Below are 19,493 nucleotides of genomic sequence, written 5' to 3'. Positions count from 1 at the left end.
CTTGCTTGGAAGTCACAGCCTGTTGTATTGCTATAAGCTACTGTTTCAAGTAACTCCTGACCTGAAGTGACATTGACATGAAGGTGCACATCATTTATAAGTGCAGGGAAGATCTCCTACTTGTAAGATGCACCCCACTATACTCCAAGAAAATGCTAGGCATAAGGGCTTTCATTCTGTTACATATTACAGTCCCATAAAACATCTGTGACTACACAGTAAGACTAGACATACAATGGATGAGAGAATGAGATTAGGATATGCTTGTCTGTAAATTCTTCAAACCTGGATTTGCCAGTGTTAGACAATTACATCTGTCCAGAGGGTTATCACAGTTCTTTCCCCTGCAAAACAGATTAGACATGAAATCACATTTACCAACTCTAACTGACAGTATATATAAAATAAGGAAAAATGTCACTTGTAATTCATTTTACCTTTGTCTTATGATCATTTCTGTCACTTGAAAACACTGGAACTGCATTTATCATGGATTCTATAGCAACAGTTTTTACTATAAACATTAGCAAAGTAAATACCCTTACTGATAAAACTGAGCAGGGGGAAATGGCACTTGGAAAGTCTGAAAGCCTTTGCTAATAACATTTTTTTCATTTCATATGTATTATTTTCAGCTGTAATGCTGTCTGGCATGCCTTAGTACACTTCAGGCACTCAAACAGAATTCTGATATGTTACTGATGCAAGGAATGTATACAGAAGATGGCCTGCCAATTTAATCTCGACTGTAACTTTTATTTATTTTTTTAACTAATTACCTGAGACTTCTGATTCCAGTTCAGGGTTGTAAAGCCATGTTCTATACTGCTGTTATTAAAACATTAAATAAATAATTGCATACATGTATCAAAATAATTCAAGTGATGACAAGCTACCTTAATACATTTTTCAATGTCAGCTAAGAAGTCGGGAGGCAAAAAAGAATTTTCTAAAAGACACTAAGGATCATACGGCAAATTAACAGGAGTCTCCAGCTACCATTGTACAAAACAGCTCAGACAGAACAGAAACAGGTGATGTGGTAATGATCATTAACACTATTAATACCTTAGCTTTAACATTGCCTCAATTTCAAACAGCTTGTACAACACATAACTTGCTGGCATAAAGTCAGTACTGACTGTTAGTCAGACTTGACTATCTCTTATATGAGCATCAGATTTTAGGAGTCAGAACTACAGTTACAGCTCTTGCTATACTGTATCCTAAAACTCTAAATGCATACAGATGACTGAAACAGAGCCAAAGAAATAATCTTTAAATTTTTGTCTTACAGTCCCAGAACATTAACTTTTTAAAGTTATGGAATCCGACTTTCCTAAAATTAGGCTTGAACAGATGCTTTAGTACTGAATGAATGCCTTCATCTCTCACCCCTAAGCATGAACCTGGATGAAAGCTCAGACAGTTATGACCCATTAATTTTCATACAAAGAGAATGAAATAGTATAAATGCTGGTGTAGTCAATGCTGAGACAACAATAGATGAGCCATAATATTAAACAGGAGAATGACTTTTTAAAGATTGATTTGGAAAGGATAAAAATATGGTGGCCTGTTATTCCATTACAGAAATCAAAGAAGACAAAAGTATTCTACTCATTTAAATGGCATTAAATATTTAGCCAGCCAGAAGCATTGAATAAATTCCTTTTGATAAAAGCTCAAAGGCTGAGGAGGAACAGGCAGAGTGGATTGTCAAAGAGACAGAGAGAGAGAAGCTGAGTAGAAAATCTATGGCTCAGCTATTTGTTTTGTACACCATACTTTTCAGCTTCTTTTGCATTCTCCTATCAGACAGTACTCCTGACATTTTATACCAGTTGGCCACAGCCTCTTTCATTCTAAATTCTGCATTTGACCTCCTCATACATAGTCTCATAGGTCTCATAGGTTAGTACTAGGCTAACTGCCTTTGTGGGCTATTTTAAGCCTAGCCATTTACCCAATCTGAAAATCAAATACAGGATTTTTTTCTCCTTAACCACCCCTTCCAGATACTTGCAGCTGTTAACTTGTTCCAATGCTTTACCTTCTATCTCATTTCTCATCTTCATCTGATTTCTCCCATTTGTTGTCATTAAGTTCATAGGTCCTTAGAAGGTTACTAAGCTAAAGTCCATAGAGCCCTTACAAGCCTAGTCATATTTATCCTGAGTTGCCCCAATTGTCAATGGTTAGGTGAGTGAAGTTCACAGAGATAAGGGTCTATGGTACTTAATACTGATTTTCTCTGTCCAGGAGGGACATGGATACCACCCCAGGAGTGAATTTGTGGTCACCCATCCATTGATCTAGGTTGCATTTGAAAAGGGTCAGGGAAGGGCTCTGTTTGATGTGAATTGGAAGCTTGCTCCAGAGAAGTGGCAGTCTCTGGGAGATGCATCTATCTGTCCAGCATGACTTATTCATGTCAGAGGCTAGGTTAAGATCTATGAAGCTTGTGACCCTCATACAATTTTATTTATGAATGTGTAGCATTTCTATCAGGGCCAGGTCAGACACTTCCCTGTAAGCCAGGCACAGGTCACCCCTTAGCAACCTGTAGGAGACAAAATACAGGAACAGGGCTTTCAGTCATTCCATGTAAGACATGTTTTGTGTACCCTGTAATTTCTTGGAAAAAACCTCTGTGGTCTCTGCAATTGTTGTAGGTGTCTGGTGAAGTATACACAAAAGGTAGCATTATACTCTACTAGTCTGATGAGGGCAGAGTATAATGGAAGTATAACATCCTTAGCTCTAGATGCTATGCATTTACTTATAAGATATGCCACATAGAAGGATTTCCTTACTACTGTGGATGCATGGTGGTCAAAGTTCAGATTGCTATCAACCTGAGTACATGTCTATCATGTAATTAGTAGGGATGTCAGCGTAGCGAGTAATAATGCATTTTTTTTTTGCATTTAGTGTTAATACATGGCTTTGGTACCAACCATTTAAATAAGAGAAACATGCAGAGAACTTGATGAGATTGGAACTCATGACTCCTTGTTTACAAGACCAGTGGTCTAACCCCTGAACTAGAAGGCCATAATAAACTTAGCCAATAGTCTGAGCTTATAATCAAACCCTGTACTTTGTGTTTATGAAGTGAAGACTTTAACCTGCATTATCTGTACTCATTTCCATCTCATGTGCCTTCAGTTTTGCTTTCCGTTCCCCTGTCATTTGTTGAAGTTCTTGTTCAGAGTATGTCTGTAATACCACAATATCTGCAAGAATCAACTTTGTTGATCTGTCCCTTCTGGCCTGTTTGCTAAAAGAGTCCATCACCAGAATGAATAGCAGTGGGTTCTAATCCCTCATGCACATCCACTGTCACTGGGATCCCTTCTGTGAGCTCGAACACTACTCATACTTGTGTCATTGAGTCCTTGTACATAATCTGTACTTATTCTATCAATATTTCTGGGACTTGGAACCATCACAGGATTGCTCAAATCAGTTTTCTTGGGAAATTGTCATATTCTTGCTCCAAGTCTAGGAATACCCAGTTAGATTCTTTCCTCATCTCTACCATCTTCTCAACTGTCTGTTTCCCTGCTAACAATGTGTAAGCTGTGCTGCATTGTGATCTGAATCCTAACTACTCATCTCCCATCATACCTTTTATTACTCTGTGTATTTGTTTATCAAGCAGCCTCTCCAGAACTTTCATGCAGTGTGGCAGGTGTTTGATACCTTTGTACTACCCATGTTTTTGAAGTTTCCCCTTTGTTCCTCTACATTGGCACTAGTATGCTTATTGTCCAGTCATCAGAGATACACCTTTCTCCCCTAATGCACCCAACATCTTGATTATATTTGCCATGACCTCATCTGAGCAAGAAATCTGAATAAAGCTGTGATGTCCAGATAAAATCTCATTGAACTGTCCACAAATAATGTGATGTTCCCTACTATCCTGGGTCAGCAACTAAGGAGGTTCAATCCTCACTACTGACTCCAATGTGAGACTGACACTTAAAAAGGAGTAATATTTCACAATGTTCCTCTAAGAGCACAACAGAAACATGCTCTATAGCCTGGGACTGGACTGGATACTTCTGTCCACCCCTACTGTAACTCCTTATTACACCCTTCAGAGCAATGTGCCCAGTTTAAGACCTCTGATACACTCACACTTAAACAGATTAAATCTCACACATCCGAACACTTCTGCAAAAGTCTGACACAAATTTCAAGCTGCATCCCTTCCCCAAAATACTAAGGTAACAAGCTGCCACCAATCAGAGAGTCTTCATGCTCTTTTAAATGGGTGCCCAATTATAAAAATTAAATATTAAAACAAATAATAGCAAATGACCTAAGCAGCCAGGCTTTCCGAGTAGCCATGGGAATTATCAAAGCAAGTATAAGCACTTTCAATTCATTAGGGAAAACACTAATTGACCAGGCACAATGTAAGTTAATAAAATATGTAATAATGAACAAAATGGTTAAAATATAAAACAGTAATTTCCAATAAACAAACATAACTCAATCACCAGGAAAATGAAATCCATACAGTAGGATAGAAATGCAACAGTACTATAACTGATCTAATTGATTAGTTATAACTTCCTACCTGACTAAAGAACACTGTCCCTGATCTAAACTAAACTACTACAACAGAGCAAAGGCTGGCTTACAGTACTTGGTGAGTACATTTGGATATTTACTGCACAGTACATCTGTGAACAACTCACAACTGGCTGTTAACTGGCACCTGTAACTGACAGCTGACTGACTACTGCAATTGACAACTAATTACTGCCTGTTAAATGTCTTCAGAAGGTTCTTTTATAGACTAGACTGTCACAACTGTTCCAGTTCTAATTTTCATTTCATATTTTGAAAATCAAGCAACAGCTGTTTATTAAAGTTCCTTCCTGTCTTTCAGCTTCTGACAGTAACACGTAGCAACTGTCAACATTCTGATGGCATCATCTGCAGATCAGCTGAGTCTGAGACAGTTTGGCTTTAGAGTCTTTCTTCACAAATATGCGCAGTTAGAAATGTAAAAGGATGCTCTGTGGGATTCAGCAAACCTACATGCAGGAATAGCCCGTGCAGCATGGCAGCATGCCATGCATATGTATGAAGGCATGCTGCTGTGCTCTAAAACAGAAATTGTTCTGTGTGTGAGCACACGGGCATGTCCTTGCAGAGCACAGACACTAAATACACCCCTGTGCTCAGAAAGTGTCATACGGCACTTCCAAAGTCATACTGGCATAATATTAGAGCTTAGCTCTAATATTATGCCAGCATTTCAGTGTCTGCAGACATTGAAATGCAAAATAGAAGCATTTCAGTGCTGGCGGACACTGAAAAAAAAGGCAGAAGGAAAACAATACAGTGGGTGTGTCACAGCATCTGTGACGCATCCCCTGTATTGCTAGAGCACCGTATGGCACTTCTGCAGTCTGAAGAATCAGGAAATGTGTGCAAATGCACACATAACAGGGGATAAATCCCCCAAGTGTACACAAGCACAACTCCAGCCCAACAAAATACATAAAGCCCATACTGTACATGTCATGCATCAGCATGAAACATGCACAGAATCTTGAAAGCCCAGTCACTGCAGTATGTCACAAACACAAGTCCCAAGTAGTTGTCACAACACCACAATACACACCCCATAACCTACAGAAAATAATAATAATATATCCTTGTATATAATGCCCTAAGGGATGTTTAGGTGTAGCTAAGTGGGTGTGTACATTGCAGCTTAAACATCCCATAGGAGTTAAATGAAAATAGATAACAAAAACTATCCAAGCCATTATAGTGTAGTTGTTATAGTTACAGCTTTACATGCAGGTATGCAGGGTTTGAGTCGCCAAACAGGCAATTTATTTTATCATGTGAAACTACTGTTAAAATTATTGTAGTAAACATAAATTATGTAGCAATTATTTTTTGTCAACCAGGGTAGAGTAGCAGTTCCAAAAGTGAGATGTCAGTGTAGAAAAGCTGTGAAACCCCCATATAAACACACGTGCCCCACACAGTATAGTCACACAAGAATATAATGTAATGAAGGTAAACATAAAAGTATAAATGTGTATGTAAATATTTAATTTTATATCATACAGTGACTGGCCATTAACATACAGAAATGAGTATGCTAATTGGCCAGCCCAAACAGAGTGCCCGTTGTAACTCCAAGAGTATGCAAATGGAAAAAGGTCTAGAGTTTTATTTTATTTATTTATTTCTTGTATTTGTTGACTGGGTTTGTCCGACTGGGCTACAAATGCACATTTTCAATGGAGGCCCGAGGAGAAATGCTGCAACAGAAAATATAAATTTTACATATTGAATACATATAGAAAAACATTCATCAGTACCACAGATTACTGCATTACAGTGCCATACATTACATTCATCAGTACCACACATTATGGCATTACAGTGTCATACATTAAACTGTGGCAAGTGAAATACAGATGCCTGGACTATTTCCATTTGTGTATCACCTGTGTGTATTTCCAGTCTGCAGAGATAGCATTGGGGAAATGAAGATCTCCACTGTATTTTGTGCATATCTTGCTATGTGTGATGAGTTGAAGAACTCTTATACCATAGCAAAATATCATAAAAAAATGCAATGGAGATCATCCTCTCAGCAGAGAAAGGAAGATCTCTGTTGCCTTTTTAATATTTCTCACTATGTTATACGAGTTCATCATCTTGTATAACATACTGAGATATGTTAAAAAAAATGAGATCCCCCTATCTCTGTCGCTACCTCTGCACACCACTGATGTACTGCATAAGTGTGGGAACACATCCCTTCCGCATGTGCAGTACATCAGAAATGGCCCAGGATACCAGAAAACTGTGGAAGGGCAGCATGGAGGCATGATACAATGACATTATTTAAGAAAGGTAAGTATTGTCTAAAATAATGTCATCGTATAATAGGAATAATCCACGGCTGGGTGTGGGCAATGCTGGACTTACCCACATTTGGCATTGTATGGTGATGAGGGCATTGCCCTCATGCCCAAACCACAACAACTGTGGACAACTGTGGGTAAATCCAGCATTACCCACACCCAGCTGTGGGTTATTGCTTAAATATAACATTATACGTATGATATGCATACATGTGCCTTAATCAGTTTGTATCAGTCAGACCTTGTTCTGCCCAGCAACAAAATAGCCAGCCCTGCCAAGTTCCAAACCCAGGACACTGTCCTCAACAATCACACCAACATACCACTATACCATCTGGCCTGTGAGATGCTGTAGTGCTTTAACGAACATACCCTCCAGTCTGGTCATTTAACATTAATAAAAAAAAACAGCAGTCCCAAGTGTTGGACCTATGACCCAGAACATTTTAATCAGAGAAATGTACCAGTACATCAGCTGAGCTGTAGGAATTACTGTTGCTTTTTCAAACATATCATGCAATAGAGGCATACAATATTAGGGGGAAAGTGTTGTAGAACCTTTTGTGTGTTATATATAGACATACACACACACACACACACACACACACACATATATATATATATATATATATATATATATATATATATATATATATATGTCAGTATATTAAATATAACAGAAGGAAAATACATATATATATATGGCTCTACTGCTTTTAATCGAATACCACTTATTCGAAAAAGAGCAGTAGACCATTCAGTTACACGAAAGTGCACTTATTCGAAAGTGCACTCTCATGAAACTCTTTTCAACGAACCGTTAAAAAGATGAAAAAAACAAAAACAAAACACTTTATAACATTACATTGAGTGGGGGGCTCCGCCCCCCACAGCCCCGCTACATAAATATACCAACTCTGAGATCGTACTAGAGTGGGGAACAGGTAAATTCCCTGTTCCCCACTGTAGTGTGCCTTGGCGCTTCATTTTCCCTGAACGGTTTGTTAAACTGTGCTTCGCGGAAGTGCACTTTTGCGTAACAGAGGATCTATTGTTCGTTTTCGAACAAGTGGATTTTCAGTCTTATACAGTAGACCCATATATATATATATATCTATATATATATATATATATATATATATATATATATATATATATATATATATATATGTGTGTGTGTGTGTGTGTGTGTGTGTGTGTGTATAAAACATGCAGTGCAGTTATTTCTCCGAACCACCCCTCCCAACCTGTTAGTGCAAGGAACCTGTACAAAGACTGTAAAAGGGGGGGGGGATGGACCACATATATGGACATAGTTAGAAAATCATTATTACAAATGAAGACGTGTTACAGCAACAGTGTGTGTTTCAACAGACAATCACTGAATGATATGATGATGGGAACTGACATGTCATGTCATATATTAACTGATATACATTATTGGATCATCACCATGATTTACCAGACAAATAGAAATAAATTGTAGAACTGAACAAAAGTACAGACCAAACATCTGGACATTCCATTGAAAATCTGGCTGTGGAGAGGTATGCCTGTGGATATGAATGTGGACGAAGCCTGACAAAGTGGGGTGACAAAGGTATGAAAATAGGGACATGTACAAAATACGTCAGTAGATAAGCTGAGAACGTTCATGTAGTAACAGTGTATGTCGTAACATATATCGACTGAAATATCACAATTCCAGGACTAACAGTGTATGTCCTAACATTTATCAACTGCAATATCACAATACCAGGACTCAATTGCTTCACATTAGTGACTGACCTCAGTCCCCACATCAGCCCATTGATGTGGCATGCATACATAACAGTTATGGGACCAGACCAAAGGTATTGGCCATACAACTGGATGTCCTATGAATATGTGGACATAACACAACAGTAGGGCAACTACACTGAGCTACTGAGCAAAGTCCAGACTACAATCAGCCTGACATAACACTACCCAGGTCCAGCCCTGGGGCTGTACATGTGCAGTAGCAAATATAAGAGGCACTACAGGGATATAATACTAGTCGAACACAGACACTGGTGTGAAAGTGCATACCCCCAAACAAGTGCACCACAGTGACAGCAACATACCAGTAAGCAAACTGAACATGACAGTATAATACTGTGTGAGCAACCACATACCATTTGCCACTCACACGTTACCCCTACATATACTGCCCCAATTCACAATGTACTGGGAATCCAGAGCTGTTACATGACATTTCACAGTCAGCCCCTACAAGCATACGGGCTTGATAGGCCACCAGCAGCTGTAGCAGCATGTAGAGTCAGATAGGTAAAGGATGTATGGCACTCACAGCTGCTACTCTCCCTACCCAGCCTAAAAAATATAAACACACCACACTGCTACACAACCTTGGCAGTCTGTTCATAATGGCCAGACAGACATACTGTCATTTGTGCGGATTTCCACAGAATTACCAGGGTGAGGATGCATAACTCTGGCCACCGCTGCATACCATGGCCAGAAGTCTGGCAGGTCATTGTCATGCTAATTGACTGGTGTGCATTTGGTAATTAACACTAAAGATGGACCCCTGTCCTCAAAAAAAAAAAAAAAATATATATATATATATATATATATATATATATATATATATATATATATATAAATATATATATATATATATATATATATATTCATAGGTTCATACTAAGCTATCTATATATATATAGCCAGAGTGTGTTTGGCTTTCGCCACCCATTTTAAATTAATTTTGCTATGCCCTTTTTCAAGGTTAGTATACTGTGCCTCTGTCTAACACTGACACAGAAGTGATACCTGGGGTAAACCTACGATCTCCCATCCATTCATCAAGATTCCTCTTGAAGAGAGTCAATGAGGGACTCTGCCTAACCTGGACTGGGATTTATTCAGAGTGAATATATGAATCTGTCCCTCCAGCATGTCCTATTTATTTCAGTGCTGATGTGTGTGTGTGACTTTACTATATTGTAATAACTTTCTCCTTTTCATTAAAGTGCCTTTTGTATATTGTACTTTCTTTATTGTCTCTAGATATTACTGTTAAATTCTATGTAAAACCGACACTACCTGTCAATGTTGTTCTTGTTTTATTGGAGCTTTTCTCACGGGGCCTCCTCTGAAAATGGGCTCACACCCAGATGGACTATCCCAGTCAACAAATGTAAAATAAATAAATAATGATATACTGTACCTCTGCACCTCGTAGTGCAGGACATCTGGACAATGCATGGCATACTTATGGGACAGGGGGCTTGAAAGAGGGACATATCACGCATACTGGTGTTACAAATTGAGACAGTAGCTGCTGTTATATGTGTTCTTGTAACATTGCATCCCTAAAGGAAATGATGTGTGGAACACCACTGGATGACAAAATGTACTAATTACAATCCTCACAAGATCCTATCAACCCCACAAAATAGATGTTGGTTGAGGAACAGAGCAAGCATAATAGGCAAACATCTGGCCTGTCTGTGGACAACATGCCAGTTGAGAGCTATGTCAGAGGCATATCACTGTCAGATGTCAAGTCACCCAGTAAATGCATGTCCAGACAAACCCTGTCAATGTAGCAATCCCCTATGTGTATAACAATGTTAATGACATACAAGCTATACAAAACTCTGGGGCATTGTCCCCCATGTTGCTGGGCAACATGTCCTGTCCTGTGAGGTAATTCCACCTACTGTATGTGAAGCTGTAGCCCCCACCCCACACCTCCATAATGTCCCCTGAACAGACCACGTAAATGGGCAAGGCCCACATGAAGGGCATCCCATATGTTGGAACTAGCAGCTGTGGCCAGGCACACAACACAGTACTATGTGGGAACTTACATAGCTGCATGGCCTCAGCAATACCTGACAGGATAACATCAACCCCCTCAAGGTAGGCTGAATGCTTGTGGTGGACAGTAGCAATACACAAACCACAGATTTGGTCCCTAGATTGGCTGTGCAGGCCAAATCAGGAGCAAGCACTAACCTAGCATCAAGTCAGCCTTTGTTTTATCAAACATATAAGGTCACAGGTGGAGTACTGTAAGGCTAACTATTAGTACAAATTGGACACATCTACCAACAAAAATCACAAGGCCATCTTTACATATGTGTGCATTCTCTGAGGCCACATACCAGCCCACCCTGTAATGGTGGCTAATCAGGTCACATATACACACAACATAACTGTAGGCAACCTGTGGTAGATAGATTTAGGGCAAACATCACCCCCTGGCTCAGCAGCACTATAGCTGGATATGCACAGCACACACACCCTCCCCTCATCACCAGTGAGCTGATACATGTTGCCTACTGAAAGGCAACATATGTAGGTATCTATGGCACCTGATAACATCCCTGTCTGCATCCTACATGAACTCAGGGATGTGTACTCAGCAACATTACACACCATAGTCACAACAAGTCTTGGTACCATCCACACCACATCCACATGGAAGATGGCCAATGTCATCTCTTGACACAGACATGAATGAGGAGTACAGGAGTAGGAAATTAACTAGGCCTCATTGGGGGGAATATGACACCTCAGGGCCAGCAGTGAAATGCATGCAGATACAGCACTGATATGTTACAGGGGTATGGTGTGTTTTATGAGTAGTGGCTACTGGTATTCAGTGTGGATGTGCAGGTTCTGTACATATGTTTGCCAAATGTATGAGGTCCTGCGATGTGTCTCCCTTGTTATGTCTCCCAGGTGCAATGTCGCATCAGCAAAGGTCAACATTCTCAGAGGCTCAGACAAATATATTCATAGAAGCCATACTACACAACCATGCCATAATGTTTGGCTGGAGCCAGCAACATCTTGCAGGAGAGGACTGGCCTGTGGGATGACCTTATCCACAGGGTAAATGATGTTGGTCTGCACACATGTACATACAAGCAAGTCTGGCATCGTGACAGTGATTTCATATGTCATGCCTGGCAAAGGGCTGCTGTGGTGGCCAGGGAACGCACAGCCACAGGCATGGGCCTGGCCTTGCAGCCCCACTGGCACCCATTGGGACCTCCATGTGTACCTTGGGGCACCCATCCCAGTACAACAGCAGAGTACAGACCCCCCCACATACTGGAGGTGGTTGGCACCCAGACAATGGACAAGGAGTGTGCAGGTAAGGACCCAGTGTAGATTACTAGACTAGTGTAGCAGACATACTTGTAATTGTAGAGTATCTATGTACATGTATTAGGTCAGATTGCAGTTGCAGATAGGGTTTTCTAATGCACAGACATGCACATCTATGGTGAAGGACAACAAATTGTGTAGTATTGAGGGTTGTACTGTACATGTGTACACATGCTGCATCCATCCTGTACCAATGCCACTTGTGGGTCTGCTGACCATACTCCCCCTCACACAACTACCTAGGTCCCTCCTGTCTGCATGTGGGATGGCAGCCTGTAGCTGGTGAGTATGCAATTGTACTGTTGTGGTTGCCAATACTGCAGGCATGTGAAGGCCATGCAGTGTACCATGCACACAACTGCCACTCATAGCCATATTGCATTATGTGCATGTTCACCTGTGCTGGGGTCAACTGAATTGCATCACAGTGGTTGACACATGGGCCTATCTGATGAGAATGTACAATCCCTGTAGCATAACACACAGCCTGTAAGTACAAGATGTCTGGACACAGAGCAACACAATGGGTGGACAAACGGCCTAAGGTAGGGACATGTGTGAAACATTACTGTCATATAGTGGATATAAACACTGTACACACTCCTGTTAAGAAGCCAGGTGTTTGTGATGTCTATACAAATTGAGACCACGATATATCAGTACTCATATTTTCAAAAATGTAATGTGACCTATGACATGCACAATCCCCTGTACAAACAATCAATCTGTCAGCCACCAAATATGGAGTATACAGACCTCACAATATGGTGGATGCATATATGTGCACACCCTTCAAAGAATATGTTATTGCAGCAGCTTGTGATTTACTGACAGCATACAGTCTGCTTGGGTACACAACAGCCATCAGGTAAAGGCACTCTGACTAACAAATAACAGTCTGCTGTCCAAGTGGGATAACCATGACATATGCCCAGTTACCTGCAACAGCAACAACCATGGCTTGTAGACAGCATACATAGCAGCAAAGGGATCTCATATTTGAAAGATATAAGTCAAGAGTGGGGTACCACAGCAGTGCATACACCATGGAACACAGTGGAGGCAATTGTCAAAAGGTGGAGTGAATATGGGGCAATAGTGCTGTTGACAAGAACTTGATGTCCCTCCAAAAATGATGACAATGCATGTCAAGACCTGCCAGGGTGGTTGCCAGAGGACATGCAACAACACAGAGGGAGTTTCAGGAACCCCTTGCTAGTACTGGTGCTCTGTACTACCTGTGAGAACACTCTCCCATATTCTGCATATGTCTGGCCTATTGGATAGGGTCAGAAGATGGAAGCATATCCACACACCAAAAATAGCCAGGGGTGGATACAAATTGCAATACAGCACATCATGTCTCCCAAAGGCAGGTGTGAAAATGTGTTATGGTATAATGAGACTAGGGATTGACTTCACAGCCACAATATTAACAGGTGTGTGTAGTGCACAAGCAACACCTCTCATAACCTGAACACCAACATCCCCATGGTGAATCACATTGGTGGCAGCACCCTGCTGTGGGGCTGCTGTTCCACAGACAGAACAGGGCCTGTAGTCATGGTGGTGGGAATTATGAACATTTCCTAACACCCGCTTCTGTCCAAAATCCATCAGGCATCTGCAAGATCACTGAAGATGAGGAGGTGTGTCAGCCTTCAACATGACAAATAACTGCAGCATACATCCAAAGCTACATAAGAATGGCTCCACCTGAACACAAACATGGGTATGGATTGGTCCAGCCAGAGTCTAGACCTACACCAGATAGAAAACCCCAGTGTGACCTGATGAGGGCTGTGCACATGAGCTGCCCTTGCATTCTGACAGGGTTGCGTGACCTTTGCATGGAAGAGTAGTCAAATAATGTTAAGTCAGGATGTGCCATGCTGACAGACACCTTCACAAGAAGAGTGAATGCTGTAAGCCGCTTACAAGATGCTTCAGCAACTTATCATTTTAAGAGTGTGCACACATATGCAATCAACATATTGTACATATTGCAGTCATCATATTTTACATGTATCACATGTGTTTGTTTATCGATTGGATTGCACAGGTCATATTTCACATGGAAGGTGGGTGACATATTTGAATGCATTATTGTGGTCTTATCCTCTATATTACAAGAACATGGCATGTTAACATTGTTGTGCACATCATATCCACTGTAAGCTTACAAGGCTGGTGGTGTAACAGGGATTGTGTGGCCATACATTCACTGCTTGTTTGCAGATCTGACACTCACATGTATGTCATTAATCAATTATGTCACTCCTCAAATCATCCCACGTATGTCACAGAGAAACACAGGGGTTATGAGAAATACAGCAGAAATATGAGCCAGACTGCGAGGATATGTACAGTTGTGAAGTATGTTCTGTAGTACTTGCCACTGTGCTATATAGGTGGACAGCAATGATGTATACATGGCTGCAGTCTGTGCTGGGGAATGGCCATCACACACTAACACTATTCACGTATCCCAGAGCTCTGTATTGTCAGTTACATGTTGAACAACTGGCTGCAATGTATGATGTTTACAGCCGTGTGTCATGCATGTCACCATGTGGGTAATGTGTGGTCTGTGTAACAGATTTGTGCCACCTCACCTATACGTGTGTGTGTGTGTGTGTGTGTGTGTGTGTGTGTGTGTGTGTGTGTGTGTGTGTGTGTGTATATCAGCCAACATCAAATTGCAGGTATTAATGTACATATGTTATCTTCCTCTCACATGTGGCAATGGGGTCTGGGTTCCCCCCCTATTGAAACAATGTCATTATCTCTGCAGACTCTGCCAATGATGATATGAATACTGAGGTACAGGTGGGGTTGTCAGGGACTGAATCTGTGCCATTAGTTGGCATGCTACCCTTCTGCACACCATCACTGCACACAGTGACAATGCCCACACATACCCATCACCAGTGGCCACAGATGATGGACAGTTGGCAGCTAGTGGAATTGAACAGGCTAGTGTGGTCACTATGGCAGGTGTGAGAGTAGATACTGGCCATAGCCAGAGTGCAGGTAAGGTTCCACACAGGCAGATGGACAGTGGTGCTTGCAGGAGGAACTCTGCTCGTTGGGCCGCTGTTGTAAGTACCACAGAAGGAATCATCAGATGCATGTTCCAGGCTGTCATGGATGCACAGGCATATAGTGAACACCACAACACACAAATACTCAGGATGGTGGATGCAACTCTCCCTGATGTATGTGTTGACATACATCACCTTGATGGGTCCACACGTCAATATAATGAGGTGTGGATCCAACCACAAACTAATCACCTTGGGAATCAGTATCCCTCCTGCCCCCCCTCGCACAGGTAAAAACCATGATAAAAAACCTCCAAAGCTAACTTTGGGCTCCTTAAATCAGAGGCGGCTAAGTTCACGGCACCCATGCAAATGGAGAATAGTTGCATGACCACCAGATCATACACCAATGCACTATATGAACACATACACATATGCATGGATCTCACCATGACCAATAGAACCTCCAAAACAGGAAGCCAATGTGGTGGTCCCCTCCCATACACAAACTCGACAACAGAACAAATAAATTGATGTGAAAAAGGTGAAGTCCCAAGACTGGAGCAACCCCTTATCGGCCTCAACAAAAGGTTGAGATCACTCATCAAATCCTCTAAAGCTAGCTAGGAAAACAGAATTGCAGCAGATAGGAAAGACAAACAGAATGCCTTCTGTAGTTATGTAAAGAATCTCCATGGCAATACGTAGATTTGCTCTGAGCTACTGCACAATGGTACCTCCTATACCAAGCCAACAGATATTGCCAATATACTGGCCGACAGATTCAGTGCCAACTTTACTCCTCCCTCAAAGGGTCAATCACAATACCAGTAGATTGTCAGGCACCCAGTATTACTGCTGCACAGGATAAATCAGCACTGTCCAAGGCCAAGAATACAGCTTCGATGGGACTTGACAATATATGTGGCTGTGTTCTACATGAACTACAGAGTGAACTGGCACCTCACCTGTGTGCCCCATTCAGTCACAGCCTCGCCTCAGGCTTTGTCCCAACCATATGGCGCACTGTTACAGTCATCCCTCTCCACAAAGGAGGAGCAACTACAGACCCCGGGAAGTATTGCCTGTTAGCCTGATGAGTCTGATATGCAAAGCTATGGAATGCATCATCATGGACCTCATGAACAAGGATATAGGGAATCTCCAAAGTCTGGATCCTACACAGATTGGTTTTGTGAAGGACAGATCGTGCCTATTCAACTTGGTTGACTTCTTTGAGTCAGTCACCAGAGCTGTGGATGAAGGCAAGGTGGTTCATACAGCCTACCTTGATTTGTCCAAGGCCTTTGATACCATTCCCCACTCAGAACTCATAGAAAAACTTACTAAGCTAGGCATCAACTCCTATATCACTAGGTGGGTTGCAAACTGGCTCACAGATAGAACCCAGAGTGTGAAAGTAGCTAACTCCAAGTCAGACTGCTGACCATTCATGAGTGGAGTCCCACAGTGTTCAGTCCTGGGTCCTTTTCTGTTTGGCATCTACTTCTCTGAAGTCCTGGCCAACACGAAGTGACTGTGGCTGACAAACTTCACAGACGATTGCAAGTTGGGAGCTATCATTAACTCCCCAAGTGATGCTGACATCCTACCAGAAAGGCCTCAATGAGACCAACTACTGGTGTCAGAACCATGGCCTTAACCTCAATGCCAAAAAATGTGTCGTCATCCCCCTCAGGAAACACCCACTTCCCTTGAATTACCACATTGATGGTAGTCCACTGAACACAGAAGGCATTATAAGAGATACTGGAACACATAAGGACAGCAACTTCTCTTTTGACCACCACATTGCCACTGTGGTCAGAAAGTCATTCTATGTGATACATCTCATTACTAAGGGTTTTGCATTGTCTCCCTCTACTCTTCCCTTATTAGGCCAATCATCGAGTACAATGCCCCATTTGGCATATACCTCACTAGACACCTGCTACAACTGGAGAGACCACAAAAGTACCTTACAAAGAGGATCCCAGGCCTTAAACACTTGTCCTATATGGACAGACTCAAAAAACTCCAATGATTCTCTGTCTCATATCGCCTACTTAGCTGCGATCTCCACTTGAATTACAAAGCCATGTGTGACCCAGCTCTGTTAGAAATACTACATTTAAGGAAATCCCAATCCCTCCACACCACACACTTCAGACACCTCAACCTCAGTATCACAATCAACAGAACATGCTGTAGGGACAAGTTCATAACCCAGAGACTGCCCATGCTATGGAACAGACTTCCCATACATGTCAAGCAGAGCACCTCACTGGCCCTGTTCAAGAGAAATCTTGATGAGTGGATGGGAAATAGAAAATTCACCCCGGGGATCACTCCAGTGGTTCGACTCGACAGAGGCACTAGGAACTATGTTTGGGTGGCATGATGCCAGAGTAATCCTATGGGCTAGGCTTGTAAAGGCTCCAGGGCTATTAGCCTAGTACACACCTATGAACCGATATATATATATATATACATATATATATATATATATATATAGATAGATAGATAGATATATATATATATATATATATATATATATATATATATATATATATATATATATATATATATATATATATATATATATATATATATATATATATACATATATATATATATATATATATATATATATATATATATATATATATATATATATATATATATATATATATATATACACCCCCATTAAGGAAACCACCATAAAGAACTTCTCCAAAGCCAGCTTCATGACAGAAGTGGGTAACTTCATGACACCCATGCAGACTGAAAATAGAAGTACGACTGCTGAATATTATACCAAGCACTATATGAACACATACATGAGTGCATGGATCGTGCCATCCCAAATAGAACCAAGATGCTTTCCTCCCAATAAAGGAAGCCAATCTGGTGGTCCCCTGCCATAAAGAAACTGTACAACAGAAGGAAGAAACTGTTGCAAAAAAGGAGTAAACTCCCCTCAGTAAGAAGCTGAGATCCCTCATAAAATCCACCAAAGCTAGTTACAAAAACAAAATTGCAACTGATTCTAAAGACAGTCACAAAGCATTCTATAGCTATGTCAAGAATCTCAATGGCAACACTCAGATCTGCTCTGAGTTACAGAACAATGGCAGTAAATATACAGAACCAACTGATATTGCCAACATCCTGGCAGATAGGTTCAGTGCTAACTTTACCCCCCTCTCACCCATTAAAGAGCCTATCCCAATGCTGGATGAATGTAAAGCCCCTGTAATCACATCCACACAGGTAAAAAGCACACTCTCAAAAGTCAAGAATACAGCATCCATGGGACTAGACAACATCCCAGGCTGTGTTCAGCACAAACTACAGAATGAACTGGTACCCCACCTAAGTACTCACTTCAGGCTTTGTGCCTACTGAATGGCACACAGTGATGGTTATCCCACTCCACTAGGTGGGAGCCACCACAGAAAAGCCTGCAAGGCCATGGAGCGTAATATCTTGAAACGTATAAACAATGACATAGGTAACCTCCAAACTGTGGACCCCACCCAGTTTGGGTTTGTGAAAGGTACATCATGTCGCCTAAACCTGATTGACTTCTTTGAAGCAGTCACCAGAGCCAAGGACAAGGCCAAGGTGGTTCACACAGCCTACCTAGACCTTGCCAAGGCCTTCGACAGCATTCCCCACTCTGGAATTACAGATCAACTCACTAAAGTAGGCATAAATACCTATGACATGAGATGGATTGCCAACTGGCTTACAGACCGAACCCACACTGTGAGAGTAGCAGATTCCAAATCTGACTCCAGACCAGTGACAAGTGGAGTACAACAGGGTTCAGTCCTTGGTCCTCTCCTGTTTGGCATCTACTTCTCTGAAGTTCAGGCTAACAAAGTTCACAGACGACTGCAAACTTGGAGACATTACTGAATCCTGTAAAGATGTGGACAGTCTACAAAAGGGCCTCACTGAGACAGATGCCTGGTGTCAAAGCCATGGCCTCAAACTCAATGCCAAATAATGCATTGTCATCCCCTTTAGGTAAAACTCTGTGCCCATGGACTACCACATAGCTGCTAGTACACTTATCACTGAAAATGTGATAAGAGACCTAGGTACACAGGTGGATAGTAGTCTCTCCTTTGATAACCACATTGACACAGTACTCAGGAAATCCTTCTATGTTGCACATCACATCACAACAGGTGTCTCATCCAGAAAAAAGGAGATCATTGTTCCTCTCTACTCATCCCTCATTAGACCTATTATACAGTACAACGGCCTGTTTGGTATGTACCTCACAAGACATCTACAACAACTGTAAAGTCCACAGAATTTCCTCACAAAGAGGATCACTCTCCTCAAACAG

The sequence above is a fragment of the Protopterus annectens genome, chromosome 6.part0, assembly GCF_019279795.1.
Source record: "Protopterus annectens isolate FY-2018-M chromosome 6.part0, PAN1.0, whole genome shotgun sequence".
Taxonomy (NCBI): domain Eukaryota; kingdom Metazoa; phylum Chordata; order Ceratodontiformes; family Protopteridae; genus Protopterus; species Protopterus annectens.
Note: the sequence above shows the minus strand (reverse complement) of the source record.